The sequence below is a fragment of the Cavia porcellus genome, unplaced genomic scaffold (genome assembly GCF_034190915.1).
Source record: "Cavia porcellus strain 051 isolate PalLab524CR breed Dunkin Hartley unplaced genomic scaffold, mCavPor4.1 scaffold_17, whole genome shotgun sequence".
NCBI classification, from domain to species: Eukaryota; Metazoa; Chordata; class Mammalia; order Rodentia; family Caviidae; genus Cavia; species Cavia porcellus.
In genome coordinates this window covers 50,486,989-50,512,814 of record NW_026947500.1, presented here as the reverse complement: position 1 = coordinate 50,512,814, position 25,826 = coordinate 50,486,989, and the positions used below count along the sequence as shown (strand labels likewise).

The 25,826-nt window shown below is 39.9% G+C and overlaps 1 pseudogene; it reads right to left on the bottom strand.

Moving 5' to 3' along the window:
- Nucleotides 1-63: 63 nt before the first annotated feature.
- On the bottom strand, nucleotides 64-25,497 carry LOC134471107 (putative olfactory receptor 5AK3; annotated as a pseudogene).
- Nucleotides 25,498-25,826: the final 329 nt, after the last annotated feature.

Below are 25,826 nucleotides of genomic sequence, written 5' to 3'. Positions count from 1 at the left end.
TCAGTACTACACGTTGTAATGATTCAGGTCATTGTATTAGATTTGGACTTTCCCAGTAAATACTCACGCAGGATTTGCATTTTCTAACCATTTCCCGTCATTTTCTGGCAAAGAAATTATCACATAATCAGTGACTGTTAGAAATGAATGGATTCATTTTACAATGGAGAAAACCAACTTTCAATTTGGGATTCTCAGTCCATTGATTAATGTACTTTGCGCATATCAAATAATTATACATGCATTTTCATGAGGCAGTATTAAAATGTGATTGTATTCTTTTTCATCAGCCTGCCATTTTTCATTAGGCATTTATAATTTTTATCAAGTGGACCATGGCCTTTAATTTAGAAATATTTGCAGTAGGAGAATCTTTGTGGCTATGATCACGGAGTACATGTTTAATGGCTTCATGCATGTTTGCACTAACATCCACTTTGCCACTGAGAGAGTCCCTTACAAACTGATCTGACCATCCTTCAGCTAATCACAGGCTTTGAATCTCCATGGAAGGAAGTTGAATTTTCCTTCAGTGATGGTGTAGTTTAAGGAAAAATCACATAGTACCAGTTTGATTTGTATGTAACGATAGCTTATTATAAACCTTTCTTTTGGTACTGGGGATCGAACTCATGACCTCATGCTTGCCAGACAGACACTTATGCCACTGAGCTAAATTCCTGGCCCACTTATTGTAAACCTTAAGCATCTTTGCTTTCCTCTGAGTTTTAGACACCTTTTGCTGGTTAGATATGCAGTCAAGGTACATTCTTTAATGATTATTCATGGCGTATAAACTCTTAAACTCTCTTCTTAAATCTTTACACTTAATGTTCCCTAAGGTCATTGATCCATTGCTCATTGCATAGTTAAATGCAAAATATAAAACCATGAAACTTTCAGAAGGTAACTTCCTACAGAGTTTTTAGATCCTAAGGCTTATTGAAGAATTGGACATAAAACCAAAAGGAGAATAGACATCAATCAATCAATCAATCAATCAAATGTTATAAAAAATTAAAACCTTTGACTTGTTACTGACCTTGCTAAGGATGAAAACAATGTTACAGAGTGACATACAACATTTTCCAAGTTGGGCATGATGGCACCCTCCTGTAACCCCGGTACTCTGGGAGGCTGAGGTAGGAGGATTACAAATTGGGTCCAAGCTCAGGTAATTGAACCAGATTCTGTCCCCAAATTAAAAACACTAAACAAACCAAACAACAAAGCAAAGCAAAGCAAAACAAAGCAAAACAAAACAAAACAAAACCAGGAAAGGTCTGGTAATGTAGGATTTGTATCTTTCAGACATTGCTGGTGGGAATGTAAAATGTGACAACACTCTATGAAAACATTTTATTTTATTTTAAGAGTAAGAAAACTTATTGAAGAAAGAGAATAAAGAATAGGAATAGCTCCTGAGATAGATGGGTCCTGAATGGGCTGCCTGTGCAGAATAGTTTAATATTTTCTTAAAATCTATACACATACTTCCTTTCAGGCCAATCTTTGTCCTCTTAGACAGTTCTATTTGCCTCACCAAAACTTATGCCTACACCAAAGCATATAATAACTTTTAATAACTCTTTCTCTTGTAAAGGCCTCACACAAATAGGTAACATGTCCCAGACGTAGCACTTCTTAAACAAACACAGGATATGTGCACTGTAAAATGTTAGTGAGAAATAATGAAGAACAAATTGTTGAAAATGCAGTAACATGGATGAATTTGAATGGCACTGAGTAAGAAAGAAAAAGGAATTTACAAACTTCACATATTACATAATTTCACTTTTATGACAACCCAAAGTGGGGACATCGCGTTGCTGGAGAAAAGCTTTGTGACTTCAGGGCACAGAGTGGGCAGTGACAGGCTGGCTGGCTCCCCAGGGGCACTGTGAGAGACAGCTGCAGGGATCTGTGCCCTGGACCTGATGACTATGCTGATTACAGGAGCTGACGTGAGAAAATGGCACAGAGCCACACACACATGCTACCAGTCTAAATACCCTGTTTTGGGCTCCAGAGTATTGTTGTCAGATGTTACCTCTGAGAGGAAACAGGGTAAAGAGTTCCTCAAGCTTCCTGTGAATCTGTGATATTTCAAAATAAAACATAAAATTAAAGAGGAAAACTCAGAGCCTACAGATATACAAGGGTCAGCGTGTGAATATGTGTCAGCTTCCAGCACAGGGACAGGCGTTGAATGAGTCCCCAGGGCCCACAGCCACAGACACAAAGGCTCCACCAGACGCTCACAGTACTGATGGAACCCTGGGTAAGCGGGTCGATCCATTACATCCACTCCCTGGCTCCTTCACTCTCTTTCCTGGCCACCCTCCCTGCTCACACATTTCCATCCCATCACCAGGGGGGAGCTGAGTCCTCCTGGGCTTGGGGAGCTCACCGTGCTGTGTCTCTCTCCTTCTGCTCTGCTGCCTCCTGCACTCACTGCTGGGGACACAGTGGATGCCGGAATGGCTCTGCTTACTTTCCTTACACTGCAGTGGTGCTGAGGTTTTCTTTCTGCTGATAGTGCGGGTTGATTGGTTGATTGATAAACTCCTTCAGGGAGTTTATCGGGAGGCCAAGGAGATCATGTAACCCCAACCCCCGAGGAACAGAGGCTTCTGGGACTGCAAAAAGCATTGATCACTTGTGATATTTGAATGAACAAAATTCAAGCTCTCTGGAGAGGACAATCTAAAAAAGTAAATTCACTGCTATTTCTACAGAGGGCAATTATTTTTCAAATAAGTTTTTGATCAATCATTTTGTTGTCATCATCAAGTTGAGGACATTTCAAATCTCCAAAAACCTGTGCTTAGGTGCAGTTAAATCTCTGTGCTACTTTAGTTGGTTAAAAAATACAGCTTTCTGTGAAAAAGAATCTAAACCTGATATAAATTTAAGGGGGCCTGTTCCCTACTGTAGCAAATTATGTTTTGTAATATTACATTGACCTTTGTTTGTATATTTAGAAATTTATTATTAAGTTATTCCTTGTTTTTCTAAAAATGAATGTGTTTTAAGATCAACTGCAGAGAAGGCCTTTATTTCAGTTGCATTTATAACGTGAGATTATTTGTTAACTCCCTGTCAAATGAGATGTATTGAGTTTCATTCAGCTGCACTTCTAGCATTAGAGCTTTCATTTACGTTCTCTTTATAGACAAAGCTGATTTGTGAGTCCCTGGATTTTTATTGACTTGTAGCTGAATGAAGGGGAGCTGTGGCCAAAGCCTTGAGTGGGAATTCAACCTTCCTTGCTGCGTGACTAGTGTGCTGGTTAGGACTGCATTCAGCTGTGAGCAGGAGAAAACCCGACTTAGGTTTTGGCTTCAGTTCCCCTTCGCAGCAGTAGAGTAGGAGTCAGACCAGCACTGCAGTGACTGGCTTCGTCTCTTACTCTTTCTTAGGTGCCTGTTAGGTCACAACGCACCAAGGCTACTCTTGCCCTACACATCACACTTCATTTCAAAGAAGGAACGAAAGGACCTGGAAGCCAAGAAGGAAACTGAGGAGGAAAATGAAAGCTTCCCCCAACACAATCAGCCAGCTTGTCCTTAGATGTCATTGGTGAGACCTGTGTACACGGAACCACTGAACTCTCCATCTTGCTCACATCCTGGTCCTCATTTTCAGTGCCTTTTGAGAACACTTCTGTCTGTTCTGCTAGCAGTTTTTGTTCTCTGCCCGTGAATACCCATAAAGCCAGGGAGGATTGCTCTTGAGAGTTAGCAAAGATGTTTGAGGAGGGCAGTGATGTTGGGGAAGCTCAGACCACTGGGGTGGGGTCCAGTAAGCATTACAAGGCTTGTCCCACAGAGGAGCAGCTCTGAGCGATATTCTGCAGAATTCTCTAGAGTGCCCTGTGGAGTGATGCTCCCATTTCCAAAGGCAGACCAGCCATCAATGTGACTGGCCCTCCCTGGCTGTCCTCCTGTGCCACCTCAGGTCTCTGTCTTTCCTCTGCTTGCTGCATGGGGTGGCCGCCCTGGACAAGTTAAAAGTGCACGGTGTGGAGGAACAGTTTCCACAGAGATGCTGCCATCGCTGGTGCCATACAAATGTCAGGGGCCCAAGAGCCGCTCTTCTTAGAGACGGGTTACTAATTTGGGGTTCTCCCTAAGAACCCTCGGAAACCATTATTTACTGACATAACTTACAGAGCTCTGGTGTTTTGGGTGGAGTGCATCTATGTCTCTGTTGTTCTCTATCTGTAGAAATCCTAAATCCCAATGTGCTGCAATTAGGTGCCTTTGGGACATTCTTGGATTAGACAAGATGATAAAAATTGAAGCTGTCAGGAGCAGGGTTTGAGTCCCTGTCAGCTTCATGATAGACTCGCTTTCCTGGCTTAGGTCTGCTGTGTGAAGCCGAGATGAGAAGTTCTCAGCCTGCCGCCCAGCACTGGACTCTGTCACCAGAACCCGGTCATGCTGCTCCTCGGATCTCAGACCTCCAGCCCTCGACTGTGAGGAGTGAATTTCCCTTGTGTTACGTCATCCGGTCTGTAGTAATTTGTTACAGCAGCCCAAACTTAACTAAGATAGACATTTTTACTAAGAGCAAAGTGCTGATGTTCCAAATATCTAAAACTATGAAAGCTTTATTGGATCCATATATTGGTTAGAGAGAGGCTGGATCAATTTTGAGGTGCATGCTAGGAAAAAAAAAACTGCATTTCTGTGAATAGACACTGAAAAGTGATCCACATGCAAATTAGGGAAAAAAGGAGACACAAAGAAAATTTTTTATCCTGGTACTTAATTTAACACACTAGGAATAAAATCCTAGTGGAAATATGAATGGCAAGATTGCTCCTCCATTTGGAAGATGAGACTTCTACCCCAGGGAGGCTGGCGGGCAGAGCTAAGGAGGCAATGTGGATGGCTCCTGGGCCTTAGGTTGCACAGGGTGCACCTGTGGGTGATTCGGGACAACCCTCATCCATTTCTTAGCTCCTGTTCTCCTCGTTGCAGTGGTAATGTCTTCCCCATGCCTGCTGCCCACTGTCCAAGGGAAACACATTACTTGGTTTCAGATGTTCACAGCTTGAGAGGAATTTTGCTTCAGAAAAAAATCATACTACAAATGTACTTCATAGACCCCACTCCTCTAGACCATCTCCTCACCCCCACCCTGTCCCCAGGGTCAGTCCTCAGTTTCTCCTCTTTCCAGCCTAGGGGTGGCCCCCCAAGATTCCCCAGCACCCACCCTCCCACTTGCCTGTTGCCCGGTCCAGCCTGTCACAGTGAAATAAAGCCTCCCACCCACCAAAAAAAAAAAAAAAAAAAAAAAAAAAAGTACTTCATAAGGTCTCTAAATGATACTTTGGTGAGAATTTGCACTTTAGGCTTCAGAGTCAAGGATTTAGTTGTTCACATACTATCCAGTGTGCCTTATCTTAATATACAAACCACTCCTGGGAAATCAGACAATAGCATGAGGTTTCAGTTCCTCTGCAGTTTGAAACTGATTTGACATGTTCTCACACTCACATCCTAAATCTATTTTTTGGACTGCCCACTGTCAACACCTCAAGATAAACACAGACACTCATTAGGCAATGCATTCCATCAACTGAGAGATAACTTCCTGGCAAGTGAAGGCAAAGACCAGGTCATTCATTAAACACCCACGACTACATAACCTTTATTCAGTACCTTGTCTCCCAATCAAAACTAAGGCATATGCAAACATCACTATGTCAGAGTCTGGGAAGTGAGTGTTCTAGTTCCAGCCACCTTACCTTCATCATAAAATCAGAGTTCTCTCAGGAAAGAATGTGTGTGAACAGTGCAGAGTAAATCACTGTATTTGCTATAATGATGAGCACACAGATGAGAGGGAGGCAAATTCTTTGTCTTTTCATCTGTGTTGCTATTCTGTTCTCTCCAGTTTCTGTCTAAACTGTCTGATGCATGGTATCAGCTTCACCTCTTAAAGTTATTCTAAACACATACTTTTATAAACTTGGCCATGTTTGCTCAAGACTGATTTCCAATTCTGACTGAAGTCTGAAATCATCATGGTACTGTTCATAAATAGATCCTGGGGCAGGAAGTTTTTATGACTTATGGACAGACATAAAATCAGCTTGTTGTACTGGAAAGAGTTGGCGTATTTTCCTAGTTAGGAGACACATTCTTGCTTCTGTGTCACATCTACTTTGGTCACTTATTCAAAAGTGATATTAACAAGTTCTCAAATGACTCCTGAAAATTAGCAGATGATAGGAATGCAGTGATGAATCTCCTAACAGAGACTCAAATCGAGTCTTTTTCATATATCTGTCTAAGGCAGGAAGAGTCAGCTCTTGATTGGACATCAGCTGAAAACCACTGACTCGTAAAAACCCACCTTGCAGTGGTAGAGAGTGAAGATTCTTTGCTTCCCTGTTTGCACAATGCTAAGATGTGAAGTGGGTCCAATTGAAAGAACTTACCCCTGTCACTTTTATGGTTTCTTTGACCTCCTTGTTTCTCAAGCTGTAGATCAGAGGGTTCAACATGGGAATGATGATGGCACAAAATACAGAGAAGCCACTTTCATGTCCTCCTGGGAGTGCTCAGAAGAAGGCTGACAGTACATGAAGGAGAGGGTCCCATAGAAGATGGTGACAGCTGTGTGGTGGGAGGCACAGGTGGAGAAGGCCTTCTTCTTATTCACAGCAGAAGAGTGGCCGGCAGTTTGTACATGAAGGAGAAAAAAATCATCAGCACAGTGAATGTAATTAAAGTGTCTAAAACCCAAAATTATCATGATACTAATGTCAGTGTTGGCGCATGAAAGGCTGACCACTGGACGAACATCATGGGAAAAATGGTTGATATTGGATCTACAGAAGGTCAGGGAAACTGTAAATCCTGTGTGTGCAGAAGCAGTTATTGATCCTACAAGATATGAGTCAGCTACTAACTAGATGAAGACCATTCAGGATATGATTACAGGACAGCAAAGTGACTTATGGATGGCTGCATAATGATCCATTGTAATAGCTTGATCAAAGAAGGAAACACTGTTGGTTGCAAATATTTCATATACCAATAATTACAGTAGACAGCCCTCAAATGTTATTTATTTTTCTACTAAAAGTACTACAGCATCTTAGGAGTGATAGCAGATGAGTAGAAGATGTCAAGCAAAGCCAGAGACTGCAGGATGAAGTACATGGGTGTCTGACAAGCAGGTTCATCCCAGTATTAACCACCACAGATGTCATATAATTCATAAGAAATACAGCAAAAAGAACACACTGAACTGGTGCTGCATTCCAAGTCCCAGAAGATAGAATTCAGTCACTTCAGTGCCATATCTTTATCTCATGGCTATCAAGAGTCTGGAGAGAAAGAAACAAATAATGGTCAAGACATAAAGAAATATTTGTGACTTCTTGAAATTATACATTGTTACTTTGAGTGTCCCTGTTTTGCGTTTGATGCTCATGACCAAATCGGTTCACTGCTTTTCAAATAGTGTTTCTAGGCAGGAATCCACCATATAAATAGTGTTTTAAACTTGTGAGTGCTTTATGAAGTGAAGACCATTTCACAGAAGAAAAATAACTTTAATTCATGCTTCCAAAATGCAGAGACCGTGTACTTTTCCTTAATAGTATAGAGTTATCTAGTTTGCGTGAGACACTGTTCTCATGTGATTTTCCACCTTTACAACATCCTATACACATTATATACTTTCTACAGCCACTTATCATTTTAATAATTCCCCTAACTTCACCTATTGAAATAGACAAGTATTAAGAGCAAGAAAGATTTCTTGAGAATGTAGATACCTGGAATGGTTCCTCCTCAGGTGTCAGGTGAGGAACACAACCTGGGCCATCTTTCCCCCACAAATGCCGGTGTAGCCATCTTCCCCAGAATCATGGAGCAAGTTAAGTTCCTGACCAGGGTACCACTGTAGATGGAACAGAAAGAGAAGGTTGCAGTTTTTCCTTTTAATCATTGCCTACCTTTACGAAACTCATGTGGCAACACTTTGATTTATATATAATGATAGCTTACTGTAAATCACAGACACCTTTGATTTTTCTCTTTCTGAGTTGATTTCCTTACAGCCAGTCAGGAATACATCTGCCATCATATGTACATAATGTTTGCATATAGGATCAGTCCTCAAGCTCTCCAATTTAGTGTCTTTACACTTAACTGTATTTTCCTATTACTGCTAAATGTGCTTAATTTGGAGTAGGTACTGTGGGTCCTGGTTCTTTCAGAAAATAATTTGATGTCCATCAACCTATATGTCTTTTTTTCTGGGTAAGACATGCTTCCAACCATACATGCATGTGTGTGGTCATGGTACCATGATCCATGTGTAGGTAATGTGATTCCACCTTGAGGGAAAAAAGTACTTTTCAGAGGAAACTAGGGCCCATGTAAACTGAATCTTGACATTTACCCTATCAACTTTAACCATTCTGATTTCAAATAAAGTGATATTACAGAGGTGTCCCAAGAAGTAAGAACAAGCTTCTGCCTCCTCACAGACACAATCTGTGCACCAAGCATGGAGCAGTCCACTATGGATTGTTTGGTGTCATGTTTGACAGGGATATTTCCTAACTAAAGGAATGCTACAAAGGAAATGGCCCACTACCAGAATATTTGAAATATACGTACTATAGACATAGTCCCAGCACATTTGAAGCTTCATATTTACTCATCTTTGGGTAGTGAAAAGAAGTCAGTTACCCCAGGGTCAGAATTTTTCCCCTATGAGCTCATAAAAACAAAAGACGTGACTCCTGCTTTGCTTCTGTGGGGTCACAGGACATAGTAAGTTCATTATGTGCAGGGAAACCATATTCTAGAAACAAAAGCTTAGAAGTGTGATTAAGAGGAGGGAACTGAGATACTGGCAAGGGTGAGTTCCTGCTCACCATCCCCAGTCCCGAGAGAATTTAAGATTATCACTCCCAGTGGTCAAGGACCTACCCAGCTTCCAGCCACACTAGACTGGGCTCTGCAGGTTTCAGGCCTGCCTGGGCCATGCCCAGAGGCCTTCTTTCAATCTAGGGAACTGGGCTGCTGGAGGGGGTGAGTTCCTGCATATCATCCCAAGCCCTAGGAGAGTTTAAGATCATTGCTCCCAGTGGTCAAGGATCCACCTAGCTTCCAGCCATAGTAGACTAGCCTTGGGAGGATTTGCAGCCAGACTAGATTACACCAAGCAACCTTCTTTATCAGGGAAGTTGAGAGCATGTGAAGTGAGTTCAGTGCATCGGTCCTTGCCTGGGGAGAGCTTTGGACCATCATCCACAGTGGTTAGGTGCCCGCTCAGCATCGTGGAACACTGGAGGTGGCATGGGAGGTCCTGTGGGCCTGACTGGACCACACTCAGAAACCTCCATTCAGTATCAGGAGCCGAGGGCATAGGAGACGATTTCCAACATGCCCAGGGAAAGCCTTAGAGCAACACTTGAAACACAGAAATATAGGAAAATGACAAAATGAAAGATCAAAATGCAATCTCAAACATCCAGCCCATCCCAAGAAAGCCTAGAAGGTATGCACATAGAAGAAAATATATGCCATACACCTGAAATACCTGAAAAAATAGCAACTGAAATAAGCAACTCCAGGAAGCTTTAAAGGAATTCAAACTAGAAATAAACTCCTAGGTAAAAGAAGAAAAGATAAAAGTAATGAAAGAGATGCTGAACACATCTAAAGAAGACACAGTTAAAAAAAATTAGAGGAACAAAACAAAAAGATAGAATCCCTGGATGAACAATATAAGAAACAAATAGAATACATGAAGCAGATTCAAAGAGATATACAGGAAATCAAAAATTCCATTGAAAGTTGTTAAAACCACCTCAATGAAAGTGAAGAGAGAATTTCAGAACTCAAAGATAAGATTGCAGCTAGTGAACGGGAAAGGAAAGTTCTTTTAAAAATAACAAGGAATCAGGAAATAGCAACTGGAAGATGATGTAAAGAAAAACAGTATAAGATTGATAGGTATAAATGAAAAATAAAGGGGAAACATAAATGATATCAAGAGGATATTTAGAGAAGTAATAGCTGAAAATTTCCCAAACATGAGAATGGGAACTGACATATGGATTAGTGAAGTATATAGAACCCCAAATAGCTATAACCAAAACAAAAACTACACCCAGACATATAAAGATCACATCCCAGAAATCCAACATAAGAACAGAATATTAAAAGCTGTTAGAAGAGACAGATCATCTATAAAGCACAACCTATCAGAATCACAGCAGACTTTTCAACACAAACAATGAAGTCAAGAAGAGCATGGGGTGAAGTATCTCAGATCCTAAAGGAAAATGATTTCCAACCTAGACTGATGTACCCTGCAAAACATTCCAACCAATAACATTCTTCTCAGCAGTACATGGAATGTTCTCTTAAATAGACCACATACTAGCCCACAGAACATGCTTAAGTAAATGCAAAACAATTGAAATTATTCCATACATGTTATCCAATCATATAGCACCATTAAACTAGAAATTAATGAAAAAAGAAACTGCAAAAACTGCACAAACACATGGAAATTGAATAATACACTCTTGAGCAATCAGTGGGTCACAGGGGAAATTAAAGAAGAAATTAAACAATACCTACAAACAAACAAAAATACAATTACAACTTACCAGAATCTGTAGGATGCAATGAAAGCAGTCCTCAGAGGAAAATTTATTGTACTGAGTCCCCATATCAGGAAAACAGAACGAATACAAATAAATAACCTGATGCTACACCTCAAACATCTAGAAAAAGAAGAGCATGTCAAGCCCAAAGCCAAAAGAAGGGAGAAACTTGTAAAAATCAGAGCAGAAATTAATGCAATGGAGACTAAGAAAACAATCCAAAGAATCAACGAATCAAAAAGTTGGTTCTTTGAAAGAATAAATAAAATTGATAAGCCCCTAGCCAACCTTACTAAAAAAAAGAAAGAAAAAGCTCAAAATCATGTAATAATGAATGAAAAAGGTGAAATCACTACAGACGCTGTGGAAATACAGACAATCATCAACACCTATTTCAGAAGCCTTTACTCTCATAGGTTTGATAATGCAGAAGAAATGGACAGATTCCTAGAAACATGTAAAGTACCAAAGCTGAGTCAAGAAGATGTAAAACTGATCCCAGGCCCAGATGGATTCATTGCAGAATTCTACAAGAAATACAAAGAAGACAATGCTGACACTCCTCAAACTCTTTAATGAAATTGAAAGGGAAGCAATTCTTCCTAAGTCATTCCTGGAAGGAAATATTACTCTAGTACCAAAACCTGAGAAAGACTCAACTAAAAAAGAGAACTATAGACCAATCTCCCTAATGAACACAGATGCAAAAATCCTTAATAAAATATTGGCAAACAAGATGCAGCAAATCATCAAGAATATTATACACCACAACCAAGTGGGATTCATCCCAGGCATGCAGGGATGGTTCAACATACATAAATCAATAAATGTAACTAGATGCAGAAAAAGCTTTTGATAAGGTCCAACATTCATTCATGGTAAGAACCTTACAGAAAATTGGAATAGATGGTCTTTATCTCAATATGATAAAGGTCCTCTATGACAAACCAACAGCTAGTATCCAGATGAATTTTAGGAGTAATTTCTCTAGATCTGTAAGGTATGTTGATGGTATTTGCATTGGGATTACATTGAATCTGTATAACAGATTCAAATTCAAATCTGTATAACAGATTCAAATTCAAATCTGTATAACAGATTCAGAATCTGTGTAACAGTCCAAAAACTGAATGCCTTTACCTTAAAATCAGGCACAAGACAAGGATGTGCCTTATCATTGCTCCTATTCAGTATGTTACTGGAAATACTAGCCAGGGCAATTAGAAAAGAGGGAGAAATAAAAGGGGTAAAGTGTGGGAGACAACTCCAGTGTCTCACTTTGAATCCAAGACAATTACTATGACTTTGAATATTTGGAGACTCATTTACTTATACTGATATGTGAAAAGGTGGCTAGGGTATTTTCTTCTCTTCAATTAACTCTGAGCATGGCAGACAAGGCTAGCCAAGGTGCCAATGTACAGAAATCTATAGCCATCACAGATGTGAGAGACAACTCCAGTGACTCCCTTTTGATCCCAAACAAGTGTTGTGATTTTGATTACTTGGGGACTCATTTCCTTATACCGATATGTGAAAGGCTGGCTAGGATACTTCCTTCTCTCTTTAATTGGCTCTAAGCATTGCAAATAAGGCTAGCCGAGGAGTTAATGTGCAAAGTCCAGCCATCAGACAGTCCTGTTTCCTTGCATGGTGCTCTCCAAGTTACAGGATTGAGCTGGCAAGACACAGAGCAAATAGCTCAAGGGATGTCAACTGGGTAGGAGCCTCAAGATAAGAGGCTATAACTCCCCAGGGCACAAGAGTTTGCATATCAAAAACCAAAGCAATAGCCCCCCCAAAACAGTTCCATTGCTACCTTAATTAGGTTACGTAAATTGATCCTTCTGCATATCTTTGTCTCTGCAAATTACAGAGATCCCATTCTTGCACCTGACCAGCCAGCTCAAGTTACTCAGTAATCTCCATGACATCCTGACTGTCACTCATCTCTGATCTAACCCCCCTTCTACACAAGAGAATAAATGCTGGGAGAGGCCTAGGATCGAGGCCTTTGTCCACATGTCCTCACGGGAAATGGATTTAGGACCCATTAACTGCCCTTAACTTGGACTACACACGCCTTTGTGTTTTTACTCTCACTGTGAATTGCACTGGTGATGCTAGATTGGAATTGACCAGCTGGGATTACAATAACATCTTAATGGAATTACAAATATAACTTCTTGGATTGTGAGAAAGACTTGAAAGAGAATTATAATACTTGGGTGACTGAACTCAATTTTTGTGTTTACAATAGTAAAGGTAGGTAAAAAGGAAGTAAAATTATCATTATTTACAGATGACATGATTTTCTACATAGAAGACTCCCAAAACTTCATTGAAAATCTCCTAGATATAATAAATAAATTCAGCAATGTAGCTGGATACAAAATCAATACTCAAAAATCAATAGCATTCCTATACACTAACAACAAAATCACTGAGAGAGAAATAAGAGAAGCCATGCCCTTCACACTAGCATCCAAAAAAATGAAATACTTAGGAATTAATCTCATGAAAGATGTACAGGGAGAATTATGATACCCTGAAAAAAGAAATTGAAGATCTCAGAAAATGGAAAGACATCCCTTGTTCATGGATAGGAAGAATAATGACCTTTCTTCCAAAACTGTTACACAGATTCAATGCATTCCTAATGAAAATGCCACCAACATACCTCACAGGTCTAGAGAAATCACTCCTAAAATTTATCTGGAGCCAGACGAGACCTAGAATAGCAAAGACAATTCTAAGCAGCAAAGGCAAAGCAGGAGACATTACAATCCCTGACTTAAGTTATACTACAAAGCTGCTATAATAAAATCAACATGGTACTGGAATCAAAACAGATCTGAAGATCAGTGGAATAGATTAGAAGATATAACCACAACTAACCACAACTACCAACATACTCAACCACCTTATCTTTGATAAAGGCACCAAACACATTCACTGGAAGAACTACAGTCTCTTTAATAAATGGTGTTGGAAAAATTGGCTCTCCATAAGCTGGAAACTAAAACTAGTCCCTTGTCTATCACAATGTACTAAATTAAAATCCAAATGGATTAAAAATCTGAATATTAAAACAGAAACACTAAATCTATAGGAAGATGAACTGGGTAAAAATCTTGAAGACATAGAGGTAAGTAGAGAATTCATGAACAGGAATCAAACCATAAGGGAAATACTTCCCAGAAGTAATAACTGGGATCACGTCTATTAAAAAGTTTCTTCATGTCAAAAGAAATCTCCAGCACAATAAAAAGAAAACCCACAAACTGGGAAAAAAATCTTAATGAACTGTCCCTCAGACAAAGGACTTCTAGCTAAAACATACAAAGAATTTTAAAAAATCAGACCTCCGAAATTCAAAGACTTAATCCAAAAATGGGCATCTGAGATGATTACACATTTCTCAGATGAAGAAATACAAATGGAAAATAAATACATGAAAAAATGTTCATCATCATTAGTCATTAGAGAAATGCAAATTAAAACCACACTGAGATTCCATCTCACTCCAGAAAGAATGGCCAGGATCAAGCAAACTACCAACAACAAATGCTGGAGAGGCTGTGGGGAAAAAGGAACTGCACTGCTGGTGGGAGTGTAGACTGGTGTAACCACTGTGGAGGTCAATCTGGAAATTTCTCAAAAGGCTGGGATCGGAAGTTCCATTTGACCCAGCTATCCCGTGTCGAGGCATATTCCCAGAAGAACTGAAAATATCATACCACAGTGATATATGTACACCCATGCTTATAGCAGCACAATTCATAATAGCCACATCTTGGAAACAATCTAAGTGTCCAACAACTGAGGATTGGATAAAAAATTGTGGTATTTTTATACAATGGAGTACTACTCAGCTATAAAGAATATCACATTGTGATATTTATAAATAAATGGGCACAGCTTGGGGCCATACTCATAAGTGAAATAAATCAAACTCAAATGTGTAAATATAGACTAGTTTCCCTAGTGTAAGAAATGATGAGAATACATAAAAGTATGTGGTAATCATGATTCCCCATTACATTGCTTTGAAGGCTTATAATGTTTCCAGTCATTAGTTGGAATGGCTTTATCCTGGGCTGTTTGATTTTATTATCTGTGATGGTATGAACAACTGTTTTGAAGAAAACAAGACATTATAATAGCCAGTACTCATTTAATATCATCTTGTTTTGAAGTTCTACCATACTTTTGTTCTTCTGTTTCCATTGGTTCTATCACATAGTATCTTATTGGATTTTATCGTGTATGGTAGTATAAACAAATTTTTTATGGACAATGAAATAATATAGTAACTAGTATTCACTTTTTTGTTATTTGTATCTGAATGCCCTCTAATACTTTCATTCTCTTTAATGGTTTTATACTATTTTGTTATGTTTGATACTATTGTATGTGAAGGTACCCTCAACTATTTCAAGGAAAGAGACATTATGGTAGCTACTGTTATATTGGGTTGTCTTGTGGTGAAATACTGTGTTGCTCAAATTGTTCTGTTCTGATCTGCTTTATTATGTCCTCTTTTGTCTTAATCTCTTTAAAATAAAAATTAAAAAGGAAGTGTGATTAAATAAGCCACAGCATCTTTATATCATGGATCACTGCAAAAGAGTGTGATAAACATATGCCTTTATGAGAAGGTGTTAGGTGGCAGTGTCAAATGAGAAACCAAGTTGTAGAATAATGTTTATTTAGATCATGAGTCCTTTTAACCACCAAATTTCCTTTTAGTCTATTTCATTTTTATTTCTATTTATTCATGAGTCAAGTTCAGACAGGATGCACACACAATGCTTTTGTTACGACTATTGATAGGTGTGTATGGTTTGGGACGGGAAGTAATCTTACTATTTAAACTTCTAGATTTTATTGTTTGACTTTCAAGTTTATTCTAGGAATTCTGGGTTGTATCATTTTAAGATGAAGACTATACCTTTTGTGTTGTCCTAGTATGCTAAAGGTTAAGTTTTGTCTTTTTTTTTGTTTCCTGTTTCTTTTTTGTTTCCTACTTTTTTGTGGGTCACTTGAGATTCTTTAGAATTCCAGAATGGTTTATCTACAGTGCTTTCAGCATCTGCACATGTTCGTAGGTTTTTGTGGCAGCCATATGGCTTATATCATACTCATTAATGTTGGTGATGCACTTCATGGACTGAAGTGGTAAAGAAATCTTACTTCTTTTTTTCTCCTTTACTATCTCCCATTGTCTTAAGGATTCCATATTTGTCTTAAATATTCCTTCCACATATACTGAGTCACAGTAGGGTAGTAGAATTTTTTGAGTTCAGCAAACTCAAGAGGAGGATAAAAGTGTATTGAATTTTTCTGTGTTTTTGCTGTTCCTTGTCCTTTCATCTTTCCTCAAGGTGCCTTCCTTTAATGCTAATTAAAGAACTTGCAGAGCAGTTTAAAAAAGTATTATGCTCTTACATGCTGTGAACAAGAAATTCACTTTGAATCTAATGCCATTTGTAGGGCAAAAGTATCAGGAAGAAAAAGACATGCTGTGCAAATATGAATCCAAAGGTCAGAAGATGGCTGTGTAGTGTCCAGAAAAAGCAGACTTCATGTTAAAGAAAACTGCCAGGAACAGAAGGCAGCACTGCTTGATGATAAAATGCTTAATGCTCCACAAAGAAATAGCATCCATGCCTCAGTGTGTGGGGACTGAACTAGACAACTGCAGTGTGAGTGAAGAAAAACCTGATGTAACTCAAGACAGGAAAAATGAAGAGCACAGTTTTGGTCAGAGAATTCAGCTTTCTTTACCACTTCTCATGCTTTTGGGCAAGATCCAGGGCAGAGGGTTCAGTGCTCTCTTAGTTGATGGCAGAACATCTAGAAGGGTGATGGGAAAGAAGATGAAACTCAGCGTCATTAACCCTCAGGATCCACTGGACACCTGTGGGCCATACAGCCTGAGCAGAACACACATTTTTCAAGAACGAAGAGGTATATTTTGGCATATACTGTATCCTGTATGAGTTTACAGTAATTGAAATCATACGGTGACTATTTCCTAAACACACTGAAATGAAGCTGTAGATAAAAGACTCAAGAAGCAGCAAATGCTGGCGAGGGAGCTGGTGGGAGGGAAGAACGCTTCTATCTTGTTGGGGGAGGCTAGACTGGTACAAGCACTGTGGAAGTCAGTGTGGAGATGCTACAAAACACTGAAAATAGAAATTCCATTTGACCCAGTTATTCCCCTTCTAGGTATGGCCCCCCAAAAGCTAATGATGCCATATTACAAAGACTTGTGCATACCTGTGTTTATAGGAGCACAATCACAGTAGGTGCATCTCGGAAATTGCCTGTAGATAAGGAAAATGTGATATCTATACTCAAAGGAATGTAACTGTGCCATAAAGAAGGATAAATCTGAGTCCCTTATAGGGAAATGAACACACCTCGAGACCACAGTGTTAAGTGAAATAAGTGAAGGTTAAATATCACATGGTTTCTCTCACATGAGAAACCCAGGCATAAATAAAAAGGAGAATGGAAAAGAGGTGGTAGGAAACAGACAGGTGGCTCTCAGAGATGGGAGGGGACCTGGGGAGGGAGGAAGATGAGAGAGTGTGGAGGGAACGGAGAGCACAAATGATCAAGATGCTGTATGCACCATTCCTCAAGATGAATGTAATTAAAAATTATCAATCATATGTGCTAATATAAAAATGAATAGAAAACTGAGCAAAGAAGCAAATCATTTCTAAATAATACAGGGGCAGAAGGGCAAGTGTCAAATGAAATAAAATATTTAACTAGACGAAAATCAAACTGCATTACTGTACATTTATTGATGCAAGTAAAATATCAGAGCACTGATTGCTTACACTGGAAAACAGAAAAAGCCTAAAATCAATGATCTAAGCTCCTACTTTATAAAACTAGGGAAAAAGTAAACCTAATGCAAGGAGATGGAAAGGAAATAAAACTAAGAGCAGAAATCAGTGACATTTAGCAGAGCAAACCTTTGAAAATCACACTGAAAGAAATAAGTTGGTTTTGAAACAAAACAATTGACAATGTTTTAGTGGGCGTGACAAATAAAAGATGCAAAGAAGATGCAAATTATGAAACTGGGACCAAAACAGGCTGCGTCACTTCACACCCAGTAAAGTGAAAGTCTATTAAGAGAAGCACAAGTCTTAGTACAGTTTTGACCACCAAGGAGAAAAGCATAAATCCATTTAAAAGTATGAATTACTGTGACTACCTTATTATGAAATGGATAATTTGAGTAGCCATATAGTAATGAAAAAATTGAATTGTGAAATATAAATATATTTCACACTCAATGATCATTAGCAAATACATCAAAATTTACAAAGAATTAAACACATTGGATACAATCCACCTTGAATCTTTGTGAAACCAGTATTATTCTGACATCAGTACCAGACAATGATACTCCAGAAAAGAAACTCACTACTTATAATCTGCCATGAATATAGAAGCAAAGATTATTGTACAAAATATTAATATATTAGCATACACAACTTAGATATATAAACACATAATTCTATGCCATGATCAATAAGGGTTTACTGCAGTGGTAAAAGTCTGGTTCAGCATGCAAAAGTCACTAATTGAAACATGCTACATATGGTCTAAAGAATAAAAATAACAGAACAATATATTTTTGAAGAAAGATATTTGATAAAATGCAATACCTATTCATGATTGAAAGAAATATATCAGAAATCTTGCCATAGAAATAACTTCTTCAACTTAAAAACATCTACAAAAATCATGTGTAATGATTAGCTACTGAATGCTTGTTTCTTAAGGAAAAAGACAAATATGGCTTCACAATTTTGTTCATCACAGTCCTTACCCCTCAGCCATGCCGCCCTGCCTTGGAGCCAGCAGATTGTGGACTGAAACGTCTACAAACTGTGAGCTAAATAAATCTTTCCTCTTTAACTTGGAGTGTTAGGTATTTTGTCTCAGCAAAGAGAAAAACCTAAACAAGAGAGTGGGATAAGTGAAGAAATGGAATTTAAGTGACACATTTCAAAAAAGAAGTATAATTTTCATTCTTTGCAAAAGATATGATGGATCATCCAGTGGGAGCTATCAAAATCTAAAAGCAATCAGTGGGTTCAGTGAAGTTGACAACTCAAGATGAGCATAAAGATACCAATATTATGAGCACCGCTTTAAAAATGAATGTTGAAATAAAACATTCATTATGGTAAAAAGACACACTGACATTAGTCCTCCCTTAACATACGTCCTTTAGTTTGAGCACAGTTATTCCACCACGCCCCCTTCCTGAAGCATGTCCAGAGTCCTCTTCCTTGAGTGTCTTTGTGAGATATGATAAAAATCATGGTGGATGCTGCTGCCTGGTGCCATCCAACAGAAAGGCAGGACTGTGAAAATACGCCTGTGTGTTCTCAGACACCTTGGTCACTGGACCTGATGTGATGTCACTTCCAAACCTTCCCCAAAGTCAGAAAGCTGTGTGTTTTGAAGGGATTTAGGACATCTGTGTACCCACGTAATGAAAGTGAAGACACTCATTGCAGAGGACATCTAGAACTGCTTCAGGGACAGACGAGCTCAAAATGAGGGGAATATTTTGAGACTCAGGGCAATCCATCTTTTACTGCAGTAAATATTTTAACCATTCTATTTTTATTCATTTTATACATTTTTATTCATAGCTCTATTTTTATTCTAGCAACTGAATTCAAGAGCAAAATTTAAAATGCAGCATCTCCTATCAATGAAAAAACAATGAAATATTCAAATGTAAATCTTACAAAATCTGTACTGAATTGGCGTGTTAAAATTATAAATCACTACCAGGGATTTAGCTCAGTGGCATAAGCATCTGCCTTGCAAGTGCATGGTTATGAGTTCGATACCTGGTACAAAAAAAAAAAAAGAATTATAAATCACTGATGAAATAAATCAAATTTCTGAGTAAATAAACATATTAGATTTATGGATTGTAAGGCTGGATATAATTAAATTTCAACATCCACAAAAAGAAATACAGGTATGAAATAGTTCCTATCAATAGTTGCAAGACTTTTTTAGACACAGACAAGGTCATTGTAAAATTTGTATGTAAATGAAATATTGTTAGAATATCTAAGCAAATACTGAAAAAGAATTCCACTACATTTCATACCAAGACTTCCATGCCACTGCTGACAGCAGTTTACCATGCAGGTGTAGCAATCCACAGTGCCACAGGAGAGGGAGACCCGAACTGAAACACAGCAGAAGACCCAGAAGTGAGCATAGGTAGGCAAGGACAATTGGCTTCATAGGCGTGCAAAACATTCTAACTAATGGTATCAGAGTTGGTGACTCTGCAAGAAAAAAGGACTCAGCTAGGCTTGTATCTTACATAAAATTAACTCTGAACAGCCCTTATACTAAAAAGTGCAAAATACACAACTTTGCAAATTTCAAGATAAGGCAAGACGAGACTTTCAGGTCTTAGGTTTTAATGAGTGTAACATGGTACAGTCACTCCGGAAACAGCTTATAGTTTCTTTAAAATGTCAACATTCCATCACTGTCCAGTCCCATCCGGTCCAGTAACTCTTGAGCAATTACGTTTGCACAAGCTTTATGCTCAAACAAAACGTGTTTTTATAATAGCTTCACTTGTGACAGCCCCAAACTCTAAACAAAGCAAATCCTCAGGAGCAGGTTTAAACGGTGACGCCTGTCTGCCGTGCGGTGGCGCTAAGAAATAAGAACAAATTAAAGGTCGTGGGCGGTGTGATCATTTTGGCAACATTGAAAGCGGCGAAACTGCAGAGCGGGGCGCGGTGTAGGGACTGCGGGCTCGGGAGGGAGGCGGTCGGTGGGGGAGGTCGGTCAGTCTGTCCACAGGGGATCCTGGGAGAGAAGCGCAGGCCCAGAGTCGGTGTGTGACGCTGAATATTCTACCTGGTGATACACCAGGGGAGAACGGCAGGCAGCTGCGCACACGCCCGGCCCCCGTTAAGGTTCCTGGGGTTGGGGTCCCAGTGCGGTTGTCCCAGATGGAACCCCTGAGGAAGGACCGAGGGAAGGGTTCGCAGGACTTCTCTGCTCCGCCTTTGGAATCTACCATGAACGTGAACTACTTCAAAATACAAAGTAAAAAGCAAAAATACCCAAATACACACTCCTCCCCGCAAAAATAACTAAATAACTAAATAACTAAATAAATAAATAAATAAATAAACAAACAAACATAAAAATAAAGACAAAAATTAGAGGAGGGCCAGGATATTTGCATCCACTTAAAAATGCGTGCAACGCTGGCAGGTCAGTGAGCTGGTGGTCATTTGCTTGTGTCTTTTCTCAGCAGCCCTCCCCGCTCCCTGCGTATCCATCCTGTCACCAGCAGCGAGCTGAATCCCTAGCAGACCAGGGGGAGCCGCGCCGGCCCTGTCCCTCACCCCCTCTCCCTGCGCTGCAGCCAGGGCAGGCGGCTGAGGCTGGCAGTGGGGTTCCCTGTGCTCCCCCTCGCACTGAAGAACCCCGGACTCTGTCCCCAAAACGGCTGCAGGCTGACTGCCTCCAGGGTCTGGTCCAGGTCCCTCCCCTCAGGGGCCTGTGGCTGGGCCTGAGGGATCCGTGCCCACTTCCCCTGAGAATCTGAGGCTTCAGCTCTGAGATGGGAAAGCAGTGGTCATGTGCTAATCTCTGCTGGAAAATTTATTCATATGTTACTGCCGTTAGGCACTGCTTGCTCCATTTGTGACTGTTATCCCGCTGTAGACAACCTCTTCCCTCTCTCCCCCCATCTCTTCCTCAAACCCTCCCCCCTCCTCTCCCTCTCCTCCCTCCTTCCCTCCCCCCTCCTTTCTTTTTTCCTCTTTTCTCCCTCCTTCATGCATCTTTATCTTCAATTTATTTCGATGAATCATGAGCCACCCATTTATTTTATTTCTGAAGTTGACAAATACTGATTGAATATATTTTTTGAGAGTACAATAAAGTATTAGTTGCATGCCTACATTGTGGAATAATTAAACTAGAGTTTTTAACATCTTGTTGCCTCATATACTTGTATCTTTTATGATAAACTATTTGAATCTATTCTTTTAAGGGTTTAGAATATACAATTAATTGTAATTGACTCTGGTCACCATGGGGTGTTATAGATAACTAGAATTTTTGTTAAACTTGTTAAACTTTGTACTTTTGACCAGCACCTCCCTTTTCCTCATTTGTCACCATCTTCAGGTAACCATTGTTCTACTCAGTACTCCTCAGTTGGAGTTTTTTGGATTTCACTTATAAGTGAGATTATATAGTTTACATTGTCTGGTTTATTTCATTTAGCCTAATATCCTTTAGATTCATCCATGCTGTTACAAATGACAGAATTTTCTTTCTTTTCTTTATTTTGAGCAATAATGTATTTTTAATCAAGGAATTACATATTTTGACACAATACTATTGCAAATTTACAGACTGCAGTTTAAACATAATTTTTACTCCCCTCTTTCCTCTTCCTTCCCCGGTTCCCTTCTCCATTCCCTCTGTCTCCCAAAATCTACTTCCTAGTTCCTTTCATCACACAATTTCCCCTCTTCAAAGGCTGCAGGGTATGATATGGTGTGAGTGTGTTAAAATGTGATGTGTGTTCACAGTCACTATTTCATGGAGTTTTAGAGCATGTGTAAAGGGAAATGAAAGTTCTCAGTGTTACAGTTACAGCTCCCTCCCACCGGACACTCTGGAAGTGGTCCCCAAATTCTTCTCTGAAACCCAGTTCTTCCTTCTGTCTTTGCTTTGCTCTCTATCTTCCATCTCCACAGCTAGGGCCCTAGCTATTTCGGCTCAGGATTCCAGGATACCTCCTAGCCAGCCTTCTGCTTACGCAGGTCTGACCATTCCTAAATGCAGACGTGGGGGTGCACACCTTTCCTGACAAAATCCCTCCCACGACTCCCCAGCTCTTTGTTCAGCAGTGTTTAAACTCCTGGTTAGGACCGAGGACGCATGTTTCCTGACAATGAGCTATTCCAGTTTCATCACTGCTGCCTCTGTGCAGACCACATCCTTTCCTGCAGCACCCTCTTCCTCCTGCTTCCTCCTGCTCTCCAGCCACTCTCCTTCCTCTTGGATCATTCAGACTCACCTCCTGGTTAAGGAAAATGGGCCTGTGACTCCTTCACCCCTAGTGACATAGATCTCTCTCTCTTTTCTATCCTCGGTCAAGAGGCAGCTGTATCCCTCCCTGGTCCCACGTGCTAATTGAAAACATGTCACTTGTTTTCCTTGGCTATAATGTACTTGAAGGCAAACATACATTCATTTTTTTGTGTTGCAGGTGTTTGGGCCTGGGATATATTCAAGCCTTCATAGAATGAATGGGCATGAACCGCAAGGTTTCTAATGGAAAAATCCACCTCTTGTATTGCTACTGGGACAACAAAACCAACATCAATCATGTCAAGAGTGTTCCTAAAGGGCTTGCCTTTCTGAAACAGTAGGCTGAACAGATTCATATGTGATGTCCTTCCAATTGGCACAGAACCCTGCTGTGCAATTATACTGGTGCCTGCCCTTTACAGATAAAGAATCTGAGGTTTGGCCATGGTCATGCTAAGTGTTGGAGCTAGAATTCAAGTACATCATCTTGAATCCAAAGTTTTAGAACTGCATCACCAGTGCTAGGAAGTATTTCAATTTGATAAGGCCCTGAATGGAGAAATTTTCAATATTCTTTAGGAAAAACAAAGTGTCGTGATTCTACATTAAACGCTCCTATATGTACTTGAGGTGACATCTTACTACATTACTCAGGTTTATCTCACACTTGTCTTAAACTTCTGGGCTCAGGTAATCCTTCTGCCCAGCTTCTGAAGTAGTGCAGAGCAGGGCGGAACCACACGTGGCTCAGAATATTCCATGCTAGGTCAACGGTCTTTTCTTTTTATGTAGTGCAACAGACATAATTAGCAAGTAGGCAAAGTGCGTGGAATATAAATAGAAAACAGGAACTTGTAGATCAGAGTCTTACGAATTTGCATTCTATTGTGTGTAACAGAGGATAAACAAGGAAACCTAGGTTGGGTAATTTCTCTGAGATGTAAGTGCCATCAGGACGAGAAAAGGAGCTCCTTGTGCAAGTACCTAAGGTGACATAGGCAGACTCAATCTCAGGTTCAGTAATGCTGATGAGGGAAGAGGAGGACAGCAAACACAGAAGTTAGGAGGAAGGAGATGCAGGAGCCAGGCAGCAGTCTGACCCTTTCACATACACCATAGTTTTGAAACTCAAAATCGTGCATGTATTCCATTCATCAGATGAACAGAAGAGGTGTCCTTTGAAGGGCACGCTCACAGTCAGGCAGTGAGCTCAGAGCATTGACCAGGGTAGCTGCTAAGATATCCACGTGTGGGTCTCTGGTCCCCTCATCTCATGTCTATAACCTCCCCAGAGGCTCAAGTGGAGCCCCATTTTCTTGTCTCTTAGAGCAAGATCTTCTCCATAAAGCACGTGTTGGGACCTGGATTTTCTCGTGGTTCGAGTCAATGTATAGGTTTGTTCCAAAGATGAGGCCCAGATCACTTCTGTAAAAACACTTCTTAATCATCTGAGAAGAGGAACTCATATAGACTTGAAAAACTCCACTAATTTAGGCTTTCCTGTTCATTTGTTTATTTCTGCAAACACAAGGCTGAATTTTGGTCAGCAATTACCAGTTTTCCAAGTGTTTCTGGATGACACAAAATTATTTATTGTTTTTCTTGCTATGTTTTGACATTTTGCAGGTTTGGTTGTGGCCCGTAATTAGGAAGTTTTGTGGGTCATTTTCAAATGGCAAAACTCAAATCCCCCAAGACCTAGAGAGTACTTTTGATTATGGACAGAACATTTGTAAACAAGCTGTGCTTTGATCAGGACCTTAAAGGAATGGGAAATTATCACTCACCCTAGCTGGGGCCCTCTCATGGGGGCAAAGAGGGCAGAAGGGAAAGTTTTTCCCTACAGAAGGGAAAGTTTTTCTGGAGAGGGGCTTGTGAGACTTAGGATAGTGGCTGTTTACCAACTCAGATGGTAGCAGTATTTCAACAACAGATACAGATGGAGTCCTGAATGCTTGTAGAGTTATCAGTGAAATTCAGACAGGGACGTTCTAGATAATGTGTAAAGTAGAAATTCCCCGTCGGTGTGCTGGGACTGTCGGTGTGCAGAGACACCCATTCTCCTCTCTTTCAGTTTAGCTAGGATAAGTGAGGCAGGGTATGTTCCCCGCTCAGTTATCTCACAGAATGAGGATCTCATGCTACTTACCTTACCTTTAATCTAAGGGTTACAGTTTTTTTAAAAAAATCTTTGTGTCATTTCAGGAAAACAGTTTGGAGTTATGCAAACGTAATATTCTCTTCTGCGATTTTAAAGATGATGGAAAACTTAGAAACCTGAGCCAGACAGTTCTTCTAGGGTATGGCGGCAGTGAGTTCAGCCCACAGTCTGTGGCCTGGATGTTTGCTTCTTGGTACGAACTCAGCTGAACTTTTCCAAGCCAAAGTCAGACATGAAACTAAATGGACCTGTGATGCCTTCATTCTGTATTTTTCATTCTGTTGTTTTTTAGCCACTTTTAACCTTTCTCCTCCTTTACCTTTGGAATCATACATTTACCTCTCCTGCTAGATCTCACAAGTCTTCTTTATCCATGTTAACCTCTTTTCTCCCTGCTCCTCTGCAGTGAAAATGTCCTCAAGCTTCTGTTTCAAATCAAATCTCTTCCTCTACCTTTTTTTCTTAGTGACTTATTTGAAGGGTGTGCCTCACAGTGACTTTTGCCCCTACTTACCTTCCAGTTTCCAGAGGACATTTTCTCCAGTTACTTGCTAGACATCTTCACTCATAACTTAACATGCTTCAAAGCAACCATTTACTCGTGCTCCATCTCCTACTTTTCCCTGCTTGTTGAACAGAACCACAGACAACCCAAACATCAGGTTCTCTTGCAGTTTCCTCTAGTGTTCAATTCTTACCATGTTCCTTGTATTGGTGCCCATGGGTCCCTCTTTATCCCTTTGCATTTCATACTTGCATCACAGTCTCCCTGCTGCAGGACATGTCATTCTAGAGCTCAATTTCAGCTCCTCAGCTCCAAAGTGTTTTGCACTCCCTGCTGATGATTCTGCCTGGATGAAGCTC